Source organism: Salvelinus sp. IW2-2015, unplaced genomic scaffold, assembly GCF_002910315.2.
Source record: "Salvelinus sp. IW2-2015 unplaced genomic scaffold, ASM291031v2 Un_scaffold1143, whole genome shotgun sequence".
Taxonomy (NCBI): Eukaryota; Metazoa; Chordata; class Actinopteri; order Salmoniformes; family Salmonidae; genus Salvelinus; species Salvelinus sp. IW2-2015.
In genome coordinates, this window is record NW_019942753.1 from 6825 (window position 1) to 24005 (window position 17181).

At 44.4% G+C, this 17181-nt stretch overlaps 1 pseudogene; it reads right to left on the reverse strand.

The window, feature by feature from the left end:
• Positions 1–5208: 5208 nt before the first annotated feature.
• LOC112069891 (AT-rich interactive domain-containing protein 3B-like) overlaps positions 5209–17181 on the reverse strand; it is a 59840-nt pseudogene continuing 47867 nt past the window's right edge.

Consider the following 17181-nt stretch of genomic DNA (forward strand, 5'->3'; position numbering starts at 1 on the left):
TATGAAGAGGAAGCGGGGGAAGCAGTTTGTAATCATGAACTTTTTAAAACTGTAACAAAATGTGATCAACTATTTTCATGCCTCATTCCTGCGCCTGAGTCACTTTCCAACTCTAATCTCTATGGTGCAGCTGCTGAGACATGGCTCCAAGTCCTGTATCATTCATGTGCAAATGAAAATCATGTGCCAATGAAAATCATGTTAAATGGCGCCGGAGAAGAAGGCAGACATTTTACGTGCCCCCAATTGATTGTGTTTTTTTGTTTGTCTATTTGCATTGTTTGTAACTTTAAATTTTTTAAACTTATTTTGTACATAATGTTGCCGTTACTGTCTCTTATGACTGAAAATAACTTCTGGACATCAGGACTATGATTACAGACTGGCAGAATATAATTTTTTCCTTTAACGTGTCTGACGCGAACGATATACTGCTTTCTCGGGAACAGGCCCAGATCCCCCTGATTTGTGTGAAGAGGAGGCGGGGAAAAAGGGGCCTGACGGCGGGCTGCCTTCTGAGAATTCGTAGGCGATCGAATAAACCCCCATTTCCTTCCATTCTGATAGCAAACATGCAATCTTTGGAGAATAAAATAGATGACCTACACGGAAGATTAAACTACCAAAGGGACATTCAAAACTGTAATATCTTATGCTTCACGGTGTCGTGGCTGAACAACGACACTATCAACATACAGCCGGCTGGTTACACGCAGCACCGGCAGGATAGAACAGCAGCGTCTGGTAAGACAAGGGGCGGCGGACTATGTATTTTTGTAAATACCAGCTGGTGCACGATATCTAAGGAAGTCTCAAGCTATTGCTCGCCTAAGGTAGAGTATCTCATGATAAGCTGTAGACCACACTATCTATATAGAGAGTTATCTGGATAATTATACTCTTACACTTACACTCTTCTATGATATATACATCGATCAAGTGTTTAAACTCCACCAACGAAACTAGTTCATCAAATTTTAAAATGTTCAGGAGAGAATTCCAGGACCACGGAGCTAAGTAACTAAAACTATTTCTACCATGACCTGTTCTACTTTTTGGTACTGTTAGAAGCAAATGAGAATGGGACCGTAATTTATATTTATTTACCAACCTGACTAAAAAAGAACAGAGATAAAATGGCATTTTACCCAATATGGCCTTATAAATCAGTGTATACCAGTGTTTAAGCCTACGCAAGGTCAATGACGACCAGCCAACAGCGTTGTAGAGATCACAATGACGTGCTAGATGTTATTGATTTGTAATGAACCCGAGGGCTGCATGATACACTGAATCAACTGCTCTCAGGGTAGTGGTTGAGGCCTGCATATATACAGTGGGGAGAACAAGTATTGGATACACTGCCGATTTTGCAGGTTTTCCTACTTACAAAGCATGTAGAGGTCTGTAATTTGAATCATAGGTACACTTCAACTGTGAGAGACGGAATCAAAAAATCAAAAAATCCAGAAAATCACATTGTATGATTTTTAAGTAATTAATTTGCATTTTATTGCATGACATAAGTATTTGATACATCAGAAAAGCAGAACTTAATATTTGGTACAGAAACCTTTGTTTGCAATTAACAGAGATCATACGTTTCCTGTAGTTCTTGACCAGGTTTGCACACACTGCAGCAGGAATTTTGGCCCACTCCTCCATACAGACCTTCCAGATCCTTCAGGTTTAGGGGCTGTCGCTGGGCAATACGGACTTTCAGCTCCCTCCAAAGATTTCTATTGGGTTCAGATCTGGAGACTGGCTAGGCCACTCCAGGACCTTGAGATGCTTCTTACGGAGCCACTCCTTAGTTGCCCTGGCTGTGTGTTTCGGGTCGTTTGTCATGCTGGAAGACCAGCCACGACCCATCTTCAATGCTCTTACTGAGGGAAGGAGGTTGTTGGCCAAGATCTCGCGATATGGCTCAATCCTCCCCGCAATACGGTGCAGTCGTCCTGTCCCCTTTGCAGAAAAGCATCCCAAAGAATGATGTTTCCACCTCCATGCTTCACGGTTGGGATGGTGTTCTTGGGTTGTATCATCTTCTTCTTCCTCAAACACGGCGAGTGGAGTTTAGACCAAAAGCTCTATTTTTGTCTCATCAGACCACATGACCTTCTCCCATTCTCCTCTGGATCATCCAGATGGTCATTGGCAAACTTCAGACGGGCCTGGACATGCGCTGGCTTGAGCAGGGGGACTTGCGTGCGCTGCAGGATTTAATCCATGACGGCATAGTGTGTTACTACTGGTTTTCTTGAGACTGTGGTCCCAGCTCTCTTCAGGTCATTGACCAGGTACTCGGTGTAGTTCTGGGCTGATCCCTCACCTTCCTCATGATCATTGATGCCCACGAGGTGAGATCTTGCATGGAGCCCAGACCGAGGGTGATTGACCGTCATCTTGAACACTTTCTAATAATTGCGCCAACAGTTGTTGCCTTCTCACCAAGCTGCTTGCCTATTGTACTGTAGCCCATCCCAGCCTTGTGCAGGTCTACAATTTTACCCCTGATGTCCTTACACAGCTCTCTGGTCTTGGCCATTGTGGAGAGGTTGGAGTCTGTTTGATTGAGTGTGTGGACAGGTGTCTTTTATACAGGTAACGAGTTCAAACAGGTGCAGTTAATACAGGTAATGAGTGGAGAACAGGAGGGTTTCTTAAAGAAAAACTAACAGGTCTGTGAGAGCCGGAATTCTTACTGGTTGGTAGGTGCTCAAATACTTATGCCATGCAATAAAATGCAAATTAATTACTTAAAAATCATACAATGTGATTTTCTGGATTTTTGTTTTAGATTCCGTATCTCACAGTTGAAGTGTACCTATAATAAAAATTACAGACCTCTACATGCTTTGTAAGTAGGAAAACCTGCAAAATCGGCAGTGTATCAAATACTTGTTCTCCCCACTGTATAACATCACTAAAATCTAAAACCGCCAGTAATGTACATCGTACCAACTCCTTCCTGGCCTCAAAAGAAAAACAAGCCTTATGCCGGTAATAAAAACCTATTCTCATCTTGAGCTTCCTTATCAAGTTCTCTACATGCAGTCAAGCTCAGCTTATCATCAAACCACACACCCAAATATTTGTACACTTTAACTTACTCTATAGTATGTCCAGCCAACGTAGCAATGACAGGATTAGTAACATGCCTGACATTTGAATATAGCATGCATTTTGTTTTACACTAATTTAGAACCAGCTTTAAAATCATACAGATTATGTGGTATGATGTTAAATGCTCTTTGGGCATTTTTAAAAGCTAAAGATAAACTACTACCACTTGAATAAAGAAGAGTATCATCTGTATAAAAATTAACATCCGCTGTTTCAATAAGATCCCCAATGTTGTTGATATATTAAAAATGAACAACAGTGGGCCCAAAATAGAGCCTTGCGGAACACCTAAGCACACGTCTATGGACTCAGCTTTACGACCATCCGCCATTACACATTGTGTACGATTTGCTAGGTAATTTATAAACCAATCTAGAGCATGACCAGTAACTCCACAACATTTTAACCTTTGCACTAACACAGCATGGTCCACGATGTCAAAAGCCTTCGACAAATCAATAAAGACAGACACACAATGTAACTTCTTATCAAGAGCACAGTGGATGTCATTTAAAACCTTCAATGTTGCTGAAACAGTGCTGTGTCCAGACCTAAAACCTGATTGCATTCCATTTAAGATGTTGTTTTCTTGGAAGTAGGCCTTTAGCTGCCTAATAAGGACTCCAGTACCTTAGGCAGTACAGACAATCTTGATATGAGTCGATAGTTGTCCAGTAGCAAAGGATCTCCACCTTTCAGGAGGCAGTACAAAAACATATTTCCATAACTTGGGGATTTCCTTAACATCAAGCKTGAGGTTAAAAATACATGTTAAGGGGAGAGCAATGATGTCTGCAGCTAGGTGCAGGAAGCGGGGGTCTAGTTCATCAGGGCCAAGGGATTTTTTCCCATCAATTTCTTTCAGGGCTTGACACACTTCTGAAACAGAGAAGGATGAAAAGGAGAACCTGGTGAAGGAGTGCACAGGGGTATCAGGCAAATTCACAGGGGGCTCAATTATACCTTTGATCTTTTCAAATAAACTGCCTGCATCTAAAAAAATGCTGATTCAAGGCTTTCAGAATGGAGGTTCTCTCAGTTACAATCTGTGTGTCTACCAAGAATTGTTTGGGAAGCTGTGTATCTTTTTTGCACTCCAAACCTTTCACTACTTGCCAGAATTTGGATGGATTATTTAAATTATGTTTAGTAGATTTCAGGTAGTGGTCTGCTTTCAATTTACGGATCATAGCCACACCCATATTTCGAAGACGTTTAAAAGCCATCCAATCATCTGCCAAACCAGTCCCTCTTAGTTTAGCCCACATAGCATTTCGTTCCCTTATGATTTTTGTAAATTCCTTAGTAAACCAAGGGTTCTCTCTGCCCTTAATCCTGGATTTTTTTAAAGGGGCATGCCTAGTGCATACATCCTGGAATGCGTTGTGAAAGTAAGAAAAGGCTAGTTCAACATCAGGGATTAATTCCATTCAATGCTAGATACATCATGTAAAAAACCTTGAATATCAAACCGCTTCCAGTTTCTTTTCGTAATGACACGTGGAGATTTCTTAGGAATTTTACCATCTCTCACACAGGCAATAGCACAGTACATACATACCCCAACCAGAAGCCATGGATTACAGGCAACATCCACACTGAGCTAAAGGCTAGAGCTGCCTCTTTCAAGGAGCGGGACTCTAACCCGGAAGCTTATAAGAAATCCCGCTATGCCCTCCGACGAACCATCAAACAAGCAAAGCGTCAATACAGGATTAAGATTGAATCTAAGACCGGCTCTGATGCTCGTCGGATGTGGCAGGGCTTACAACCCATTACAGACTACAAAGGGAAGCACAGCCGAGAGCTATTGAGTGACACGAGCCTGCCAGACGAGCTAAACTACTTCTATGCTCGCTTCGAGGAAAATAACACTGAAACATGCATGAGAGTACCAGCTGTTCCGGAAGACTGTGTGATCACGCTCTCCGCAGCCGATGTGAGTAAGACCTTTAAACAGATCAACATTCACAAGGCCACAGGGCCAGACGGATTACCAGGACGTGTACTGCGAGCATGCGCTGACCAACTGGCAAGTGGAAGGAAATTCAAGCCACACTTCACAAAAACCACACACATAGATAAGATATAAAGTAAAACTTTATCATGACATACAAGTTTAAAGCCCTGAGAACCATATCTTTATTACTAATGTGAACAAAACTGAATGTCAAAATCACTTTGGAAAAGTGCTCCTCTTTTAAATACAATCAGCACAAACCAGTTTTACAAGCATTTACGTTGTCCCAATTTTGTTTTAATCAAAAGAGAAAACTATAATATCATTATCATGTCCATAATAATAATAATAATAATAACAGTACAAAAATATGCACAAACCTCACAGATTTATATACGGAGCATTGTACAAGCCAAAAACAACATAGAATTGATAAATGAGGTATTCAATAACCACTTGCATATGCACTTGTATTACACAGATCAGGTTAGATTTAAATAATAAAAAATCTAATAAAATCCAAACCATCCAGGGACAAGGTTCTGCAGACTTTCAACTTCACAGTTTCTTGAGTGATGTGACCTTGCCTGTAACTGATGACAAAAATCAAAATGCGATAAAAACCGAACCAGTCTAAAATAGCATTTAGCAAGTCAGTAGAGACAGCTTTTGGGTCGTCCAAGATTTGCATTTCGATGTGTCCCTCAGTATACATGCCAATTGCATAACTTCAATATCAAATGCAACAATGACTGCAGTCCAATGCCCTGAGGTAAGAGGTAGGGGGTCTTCAAGAGGTCTCACACACACACACACACACACACACACACACACACACACACACATCAACAATTGTAGCCCACATAAGCCTGAGCTGTAAACTGAATTCCCAGTAAATATGGTGCTAACTTGTTGCCCACCTTTGTCATGGTGTGGTCTTAGAGGACAGCACCACCTGCAGTCTCCTACATGGCATTACATGGTTGTTACACACCCTCCTCTAGCATATTCTGAACTTGCTCTCACACTCATACACACGCTCCCTCTCTCATGCAAAGGCTGTAAAGGATGTCAGACAGTCATTGACTAGACTGATTGGAAAAAACAGAAATGTCCGTTTCTAAAACGAGAGAAACGAAAAAGGGTTTTTGTGACACCACCTAAGTGATCAAGCTAACTCGGTCCATCAGAAGAAGAAAAATCTACACAAATAAATAGCATACCTTGGTTTTGAAACCAATAACATGAACGATGAATGCCTTAATGTCTGATTGAATTCATAAAGATAATGGAAATAGTTTACGCTTCAAAGGATTAAGCTTGAAGATAAAACAGTCATTCCTAGCAGAGAGTCCTGAAAGGTTCACTGTTCTCTCACAGCTGATTTTAAGGCAGCAACTACATCTTTCACCTTTATTAAATGTGGACATAATATTTCATCACGATTGCAGGTGTCTCTTTAGTCATTGTATATATGGTGTGGTGGTCCTGTAATCCTGGCCGGTGGTCTGCACCGCAAAAAGCCAACAAATAACAACTAAAACACAGCTTACTAAAGGCAACAAGGCTGCCCACCTCAGAGATTTCAGGGGTGAAAAGTTTAGAAACAGTTAAATGCCCCACAGATAATGCTAGAAATTCATTTCATTCAAATCATGTTCTATTAAAAATGCAGAGTAATTACCTGAACAGTATGAGAATGGAAATACTGTAACTGTGGATGTGTCTGAGAAATTTGGGAGGCCTGAACTTTGAATTGAGACAGAAACCAGTTGTCAAAACAGCTACCCTTTCTGTCTTATTCAATGTAGAGGTTAGGCCAAAGGGCCTTGTGTGTCATGCACTGTTCACTGCAGCATAACTCACGGAGGTATATCCCTGGTATGTCAGGTGTTGGGTGCCATGCCAGGCAGAACCATACCGGGCCCAAGACTCAATCACAGGTAGGCAAAGGTCTGATTAAGAAGCTAAGGAAAGCAACATGACCAGAGCTGACAACTTTAACAACAGGGACTATAGAAGATGGGCTAGCATGGACCCCATTCTTTACTCCACTGTATCCTACCTAGTGGTTCAGCTAACCCACAGCAGCTAGCCCATAACAGCCTGGGCAGGAGACAGGGCTAGTCTTTGGTATTCAGCTGTGCAACGGCCAGAGGCTACCACACAGCAGAGGATTACGGTGTAAAATACTGGCCACCTGATTGTACACATGCAGAGCAATACTCTTAAATAGATTTCGTCTCATAAAATGCAGTATGAAGTAAACCAAACAAATACAGAGAAAACCGGAGGAGAGCAAGCCCATCCCAGTTCAGCTTGGTATAATAATGTGTCCCCAAGAAAACCCAGTAGTCAAGTCTACGTATGTAGTCCAGCATTCCGGAGGGGTCCACTCCTGTGGACCGTTGCTCGTCGCAGGGACTCAACCCACCAGGTCAAGTCACGCTGGCTTTGCAGCAATGAGGTATGTAGTGTACGTCTCCTTCTAGAGAGTCTGAGGTATTCCTTTGAAGACAGTCTGTTAGACTTGCGCATTCTTTCAGTGGAATCCTTTTTTAAATGACAAAGCGAGTCCATAATAAGAGACTTCACGATGCTTCCTGAGAAAGGGCCCTCTCCCACACGGAGAGGTGAATATGAGGTTTGAAAAGGTATGTGGTTAAAACACTTCAGGTCTGGTCTGCCAGTGTTGGAGGAAAAGCATTGATGGGTGATATGTCTCTCCTCTCTGTTGAATTGAACTAGGGACACACACTGATCCCAGAGCAGGGACCAGAACACCTTCATTACCTTTCTGATTATTATTAGATAGATGCGGGGTGGTGAGCTTGGGGCTTGCTAGTCCTAAACAGATTGACGGATCAGTCAGCTCTTATAACCTCAATCCGTGTGTGAAAAAACATCCAAAGCTAATTCTGATCCTCAGCGCTTTAGACACATTGCCCATCAGTTTCTTGTGTTAGATTGAAGATTAAGTACATCATTCCAAATAGGCTATTGATTGTGGGGAGTGACTACTGTATATGAGGTATTACATGGCGATCTGTAGGATCAATAAAGTAGTGCACTCAGAAGCAAAAAGGCTACGGCCGTCGTCATGGCAACTCGAGCGTTGTGATAGGGTTACTGTATGAATGCGTAGGAGGTGTGCTGAGGTGAGTGAGGTTCCGTTGTGAAATTACCAGAAATTCCCCTGATTTCAACAAGATCAAAAAGGATACAAAAATAAAGTTAATTCAGGTGAAGTATACTACAGCTCCTGAGGTAAAGATACCACTGCAGGTTACTTGATTTGAGGTATGTAAAAAGATAACTAAAAAAATAGTATTAATAATAATAATAATATTAATTCGAAAAAACTAAAATCAAAAAAACAAAAAGCCAACAAACAAACAAAATAAAACTCTTCAAGTTCAGTTGTGAACACCTGTCAGTGGGTTTTGGCTGAGCTCTTTGATTGTGTTTAGCATGTGTTTGGGATAAGAGTGTCTGTGAAATGCATGTGTGTATGTGTACATGTGTGTAAAATGCATAGGTGTGTGTGTGTTCATGTTCTCTTGAGATGTAATTGGGTGTGTGAATTGTGTATTCATAAATGGGTAGCCAAGGTTGACAGGAGCTATGAGGTATTTGTTGTGCACCAGTTTCTTTTTTTCTTATCGATTTATCAATGTACTGTATTCATGCTAGGCCTCGGTGTTGAGGAAAAGCCTGGAGAGTGGGTTGTAGGGTGGCCTGAGCTAAGGGGAGCCACTGGTGGAGGGCTCGGCAGAGCAAGGCCCCTTGGAAGAAGAGGAGGAGCTGGGACTGTGGCTGTGGGCAGAGGTGGCGAACCCAAACCCAGCGCTGGGTCCAGCAGGGGGCACTGTTGCTGCAGTGGACACACTAGTCCCTGGTGTGCATGATTTCTGTGCAAACAGGGTTCCTACAGGACAGAAGGACAAACAGAATATTACAGCAAGATAAACAACACAACCAAATCAGTTTATTTCTTACACACACGCTCACACGTGCACACACACACACACACCTGAATAGAGTGTGCCGTTGACCTCCACAGACACACTGATGCTAGCAGATCCATTGGTGGAGATGCTCAGAGCCATGTCCTGCTGCTTCTCATCTGGAAAGAAAGAGAAAGAGGAAGTGTAAACCACTGTGGGCAGAAAGCAGAATCAGGTACTGTACAATAGCATGCAGTAAGTGAGAATTGGGTGTCACGAACATTTCCTTGTGGGTGTCTTGCAGCATACATCTGCATAACCCACTGAGGAGAGAGAAACACAATCATGTCACAGTGACCCCAGGAAAACCCAGGAAAACATTCTGCACTTCCCCTCTCAAAGCTTTTCTTGTGTAGCAGTCATAATGCGTTGATTGTTGTACTCTCACACACACATTCAACACCCATACAGGCTGAACCTCTACTGTGTGTGTGTGTGTGTGAGAGAGAGAGACATGGGGAATAACCAGCATGTGATAACATTAAGGCACCAAACAAAGCATGAGTTATGACGTATATACAAACAGCCAGAGGCTGAGCTGAAGAGGCGCAGGTCAGTGAGTCAGCTAGCAGAGTGGCCTGGCAGCCTTTATCTCTGTTGTGCAGTGACCGCTGCCTTGCCTTTATAATGGCTTCTAAATGTCATCCTACTATATCTCACGGGGGAGCGGAGGGAATCTGGTGTAGGCTGTGCGTTTTTTCACGGTGCTCAGAGTCAGGCATCGAGGGAGCTTCAGTGTACATCACTAGTGTACTTAAATGTATGCGTTTCCTTGAGAAAATGATTACTAGTGCATATCAAGCAATTACTCCAGTCTCGAAAACGTATAGAATGTACTGTATGTGTCGGATACAAAGTGACTATGATATGTAACTGTATAGAGTGCCCAGGGGGAGTCAGCCTGGGCACGTACCTCTAGCGGTGGCGCTGTTGCCCAGGCGCAGGTTCATGGGGACCTGGGAGGCCATGGCAAGCAGGTTGTGTTGGAAGGCCTGCTGCATCAGACGCTGCTGCTGCTCCTCTGCCAGGCGTGCCATCTTCCTCTCAGGGCCCTCGCCAGTCTCCAGCTTCTCCCTCAGCTGTTCCAGAGTGGCAGCCCGCGCCAGCCCTGCCACCTGCTGCTGCCCCAGCGACAGGGACACGGAGGTACCACGAGCCGCTGCCATCAAGGAGGGGGTGATCTCTTCTAAAGAGAGGCAGGGTAGGACATGTTACTTTCATGGAAACAAAAATGAGAATAATTGATAAAATTACAATTTAACGTAGTAAAATGAGGCCAAAGAAAGGGAGGGAGATCTGTTGAAACAATAACTACCTCTTTTAGAGAAAGAAAAAAAAACACAGCAATTATGTGGGCCATTATACAGACTTTTCTGTAACTGAGCAGCATTCCAATAACATCAAAGGCAAGATCAGATAAGAAAAACAGTTAATGGTAGTGATCCAGCCAGATCCTATTGATGAGGACAGACAGTTGTAATCCAGGCTGGCCGTAAAGTGTCCTGCTGTCTGTGGGAAACATGTTATTAATCAGTAGTAAATGGTTAAGAGACAGTGAACAGCCCAGGGTCTCAGACGCTTTGATCACAAAGGGAGTGCATAGCACATTGATCATCACACAATCTACAGTACAATACACACGGGAGAACAGTGGAGGCTGCTGAGGGGAGGACGGCTCATAATAATGGCTGGAATGAATGGAATGGCATCAAACACATGTAAACCACATGTTTTGTACTTTTAGCCCTTTTTCTCCCCAATATCGTGGTCTCCAATTGATAGCTACAGTCTTTTCCCATCGCTGCAACTCCCGTACAGACTCGGGAGAGGCGAAGGCCGAGAGCCATGCGTCCTCTGAAACACAACCCTGCCAAGCCGCACTGCTTCTTGACACACTGCTCGCTTAACCCGGAAGCAATGCGCACCAATACGCAGGTTCATGGGTCTCCCAGTCACTGCCGGCTGTGACACAGCCTGGGATCGAACCCAGGTCTGTAGTGACGCCTCAAGCACCGCGATGCAGTGCCTTAGACCGCTGCRCCACTCGGATGGTGGAAACCATGTGTTTGATGTATTTGATACCATTCCACTTATTCCGCTCCAGCCATTTCCACGGGCCCGTCCTCCCCAATTAAGGGGTCACCAACCTCCTGTGCTGCAGATATTACATAACACAAGGCCTGCCAATTAGTGTAAAGTGTGTAAAGTACAAAATACTTCTGTAAAGGGCCATTAAGAAATCAGAGCATTTCTTCTTGTAATACTTGTACTGTACATAATGTCTGACTCTCTACAGCCTGTAGGCTGTGGTGTCTAATCCTATCCAGACAATGAAAGAAAATTCTCCTGTAGTTCCTAACCATTGCGACAGAGAGCGCTATGGCACTATGGATATTTGTTGAGGGTAGCGCTCCGATCAGTCCGATGTGCAAACCCAGAGCGCAACTCTCACTTCTATCTTATTTGAACCCAAAAGAGAGCATGGTCTTTCTTTTCCTTTTGCCGAGATGCCTACTGTGTGTTTAGGCTATATCTTAATTCCACTATTTATTTGAATTAATACACTTAGAATTATTTAGAATTATTATTTATTTTCCAATCTTAATCCTTTATTTCCAGTTTTTTATTGAGAAGTTGCTGATCCTTTAATACTCACCTTTTTTGAGAGAGTGGATGGGTGAGGCCAGTAGGCCGTTGAGGCTCCCAGCGGCCCCGGCCCCCAGTGCAGACAGGTGCATCTTGGGAGAGGAGAGGATGTGAGGGGCTGTGCTGGGGGAGAAGCGGAAGAGGCTGCTGCTGTAGCTGGGGCGACGGCCCTCCCGGCGGTTACTGTCGATGGCCGCCTGAAGCTCGCCTGGCGAACTTAGACCTTTCCTCTCACACTCAAAGGGATACAGGTACTTCATGTACCTGAATGAGACAAACATTAAGATATAAGATAAGATATGCAATTTATCGACTTACGGTCATGCGTGCATACATGGGTYTTCAGATCAGAGTACACACACACATTATATATGCAAACGTATGTGGACACCCCTTCAAGTTAGTGGATTTGGCTATTTCAGCCACACCCGTTGCTGACAGGTCTATAAAATCTAGCACACAGCCATGCAATCTCTATAGACAAACATTGGCAGTAGAATGGCCTTACTGAAGAGCTCAGTGACTTTCAACGTGGCACCGTCATAGGATGTCACCTTTCCAACAAGTCAGTTCGACAAATTTCTGCCCTGCTAGAGCTGCCCCGGTCAACTGAAAGTGCTGTTATTGTGAAGTGGAAACGTCTAGGAGCAACAACGGCTCAGCCGCGAAGTGATAGGCAACACAAGCTCACAGAAAGAGTCCGCTGAGTGCTGAAGCGCGTAGTGGGGTATCAACACTCACTACCAAGTTCCAAAATGCATTTGGAAGCAACGTCAGCACAAGAACGTTGGGAGCTTCATTAAACCGACTTCCATAGCCAAGCAGCCGCACACAAGCCTAAGATCACCATGAGCAAAGCCAAGAATTGGCTGGAGTGGTGTAAAGCTCGCCGCCAATGGACTCTGGAGCAGTGGAAACGTGTTCTCTGGAGTGATGAATYACGCTTCACCATCTGGCAGTCTGAAATCTTAACGCTACAGCATACAATGACATTCTAGAAAATTCTGTGCTTCCAACTTTGTGGCAACAATTGGGGAAGGCCCTTTCCTGTTCCAGCATGACAATGCCCCCGTGCACAAAACATAAATGGTTTGTCGGAGATCATGTGACTAATTGAGCTACACCATCACAGAAGTCTATACCTTACAATCGTCTATTAACTAAACCACCTCTGGGTCATGAATGGAACGCCGACTGTCACAGATAAAGCCTAATCGCTCAAAGTGCATCAGTGCCCGAACCTCGACTAGATAATGCTCGTGCGCGGGAATGGAAGAAGTCCTGCAGCAATGTTCCTAACATCTACTGGAAAGCCTTTCCCAGGAGATGGGAGGGGGGGGACCAGCTTCCATATTTAATGCTTCATGACTTTGGATATGAAAGATGTTCGGACGAGGCAAGGTGTCAAATACTTTTTGTTTGTGTAGTGTAGATGCAGTGCATGAGAAACGTGCAAAGTGTACCTAACAGAGGACCATGCGTATGTTAACAGCCTAATGAGCGATGCAGTAGCGATCAAGCATGCATTGGTATGTGTCCACCCCATAAAAAATGTATAAAAAGCGAAGCGCCATAATAGAGAGAGTAAATTGAGAGAACACTGAGGATCAATACGGAGTAAAGAATCACTATCCATTAGATAAGACCAGTGGACCGGTTGCTGCTGGAGGAGAAAACAGGGCAGGCTGGAGTAGCTTACCCGCATTTAAAAATACATAAAGGCATAAGGCTCTCTGGTATACAGGCAGCAGTGTAGAAAGCTAAAGCCCTACACGAGAGGCGTTACCAAGAACGCAGAATCGCCGCCCTCATGAAAGGCCCACCCTCCAATTGTTTTGTGAACTCTGACCCAAATCACATCATGCAAAAACTTACTGGATCAATGGGGGGCTCCTCACATCGTCGTGTGTGTAATGCTGGAGGATGGAAGCAGCGAGATGAGAAGGGTGACGTAGTTAAAAGAGTAGGGATGTACACACACACACACAACACACACAACAAAACAACCTAGGGTCAGGATGAATGGGACACATGCAAACAGACACACACATAGACGTCACAGAAAGAGACACACATCATAGGGACCCCCGACTAAGCAGAAGGGTAGAGAGAGAGAGACTTACTGTGTGCGGAGGGTGAAGCAGCAGAGGTGATCGAGGTGGGCAGGCTGAGGCCCTTTGTGATCTCTCTCCAGATCTTTCTTGTTGATTACCTCCACCAGCCTGCCCTTCTCTGTCACCAGCTTGTAAAGCATGTACAGGTCCAGAACCTGCTTGGCCATGATGGGATGCGGTTCACTGGAGTCCCTGAAGGTAGAACCACACGCATCAATATGGATCCAAATATCCTGTTGACGTGACATTGCTGGAAGGAGCTGAATGCGTTGGGTGAGGGAGGCTTGTTGCACGTTTTAACAACCTAAAAAAAGTCAACTGTTTTTCTTTACTCAATATTGTCATAGCACTGTAACGTGCTTTGAACAGTTAATGAAAGTACATTTTCACCCCCCATGGTTTGCTGAAACAAATACACAGGTGATATGTTACTGCCCTCGTGAACAGAGCCCATAACTCAGAGAGCCGGTTGAATTAGACGTGGAAATGTAAACACATCGTATAAAAATGACAAAGAGAACGTATTAGCCAAGTTAAGTGCAAAAAACAGCTTGACCTGGAAAGAAGGATTTGCAAACAACAAAGAACCTGCTCCAGACTTTTGATTACAGATGCATTAATCTGGTTAACAGCTTATCTGCAGTAAGCGTGTAGAAAGTGGTGTGTCGTGGGGGGAGGAGGAGGGCGGGGAGGTGTAGCCTAGCCCTGGCCTAGTGTGCACCAGCATAAAAAAAGTGCTACTCTCCAGCCCCGACAGGGATTGTAGGTCTGCTAATCCTGGGGGCGGGGGGGGGGGGGGGCATGGTTAGCCCGGTATAATGAAGCTTATTTAGGGGATTGTGGAGAGTAAATCCACACCCCTCAGCTGTTAGCTGTTGTGCTAGTGCTGCCTAGGGCCTGGTGCTGAGTGGCTGCTGGGCAGAGAGGACAGCCAGCCTGAAGCCAGGCTGAAGCCAGGTCAGCTTTGTGGCACGGTGGTTAATAGCAGCCAATCCTTCCAGCCTCCGCAGGCTGCTAGCAGCTCTAACCTGGAATAAGACTCATTAATGTATTTTTTAAATAGCAATGTGATCAGGCCAGGAGATTAGCCCTGGTCCTGATTCAAAGTCTCAAGTTAGCGGCAGCCAGTCAGTCCACTCCTCCAAGGCACARGTTGTCTTTAATTAAACCATTAGAGTCATTGGCTCTGACTGGAGGACACATGAGAAAGCTTGTGTAAGTGTTGCTAGCTAACTCTGAGGCGGGGTGTAGCTGCAGAGGCATAACCTCTCATCTCATGTCAGAGGGAAACGTGTTAGAAAACACTGCAGACCCTTACGACTAAAGCCTATATACAGTAGGCCATCAACAAAGCCAGCGGTAACTACAGCTAGCTAAGCTAGRAAATCAGAATCCACTACACCTACGAGACAGTGGGAATAGTCTCAGCTTTTCCCGGAATTCCACATTCTGATCTCTAGAGACAATTAACAGACTCCGAAACAGAAAGTACTTTTGCCAAAATAGCCACGTTCTCATCTATAGTACAGTAGTAGTAGTTGAAGTAGTAGTCGTTGTCGTAGTAGTAATAATAAATAAAACAAATCTGAAAGGAGAAAGACATTTCACAAAACTAGGGTACAATATACACATAACATAAAATGAACTATAGATTGTACATGTAGACTATAGATTGCCGCTATGACATAATATCAGTTTCCTGTAAGATTAAGGAAGTGCCAACAGCCCAGTAATGTGTCCGGAGTCCTGTCTCTCTGTGTGGTGGATGAGATGACATCAGGCAGGATGTTTGATTAGCACAGAGAGCATAGTGTCACTACCACCAGCCACCACAGCCCAGCACAAAGAGAGAACAGAGACAGAGAGACAGAGAGAGAGAGGCCGGGTAGAGGGTAGATAGATCAGGAGCCAGTAGCTCTGCGCTTCCAGAACATACAGCCTATCAAAAGCAGCAGGAATGTGGTGTAAAAAGGCCAGCCTGAGCCCTGGTCAGGCCACGGTTATTTAATGCAGCGCTGCAAGGACATCAATCCTGCATCAAACAATTAGTACAACTGCAGGGGTCAAAGGTTGGCCAGGGGTTATTGATGTCTGAATTAAAGTGCAGGTCAGCAGGAAGCCGTTTTCATACACAGCCAGCCGTATGTCCCCCTGGACAATGAGGCCAGAACAGATAAGCACAATAGACCTGACCTGCACGGACAACCCAGCATTTAGGCTTTAATTCACACCAATGCCTCTATTCCATTCCAGGAGACTAATATCAATGTTAAGAATAGGACCATCAGGAAGCGATGTAGAGAAGCAAATCAGTATTTTAAATTTAGACAATAGATTTTTACTCTGAAGTAGATATTCTGCCTGCGTAAACAAAATACAAACACTACAATAAACCTAACGGTACAATAAACCTGATGGTACAGAATCAAATGAACACGTTTCAACAGGATCTGCTGAAATGTGAGCAAACTGCAACAACCCATTTATGAAAATGATTAAATGACGTAATTAACCAAAGCCCCTTCAGCTGGACTGGAGGAGATAGAGAAACATTAGTGAGAACTAACAACCCACCAGTCTTTGGTGATAAACATCTGCTCCAGCTCTTTTAGGCCTGTGGGCACAATCACTTTAAACAGGTTTTAATCTGAGAAACACAACCCCAGAGTCAGTCGATGTAGAAATGAGTARCAGAGCAGMGTAGCCATGATAGCAGGCCACATATTGAACAGCTGAAGCATTAGCTCAAGCTAGCGTTAATGTAGGCCACTATTGGCTGCTTTCCCTCAAAGGGCAGCAGGGATTTGTCCACAGCAGCACCGAAACAATTTGTAATTGGCTACAGGCTTCACCTCCCATCGTCCTTTGCCCTGGACTGATTTCCCCCCAGGGACAGGGCCATCAGGAGGCAAGTGATTAATGGCTGTGGAGGTCAGGGGTCATGGTGGTGGGAAGTGCTGTGGTGGTGAAGGCCCCCTGAGCCACTCCCTAACTCCTTCCTCCAGTCGCGGTACTTCCAGTGTTCAGACAGGGCCAGAGCCCAACAGAGAGAGGCCCCCAGGAGGCACCTCACTGGGAGGGAGTTACAGTACAGTAATTGAGGTATTATTTCCAGTAGTGAGCACAGTCCAGCTTAGAAGACACTATGCTGGATAGAGAACAAGACCGAAAGAGAGTGAGACCAGCCTACTGCAGTCTGAACCAGTCAAATCAGAGAGTCACAGTTCCAGGATTGAAAAAACACACCAATGAGACTGGTGTTGAAGCATCCCCTTGTCACATGATAGGTTTAACCCCCTTCACCATCCACACTGCTCCCTACAGTTCC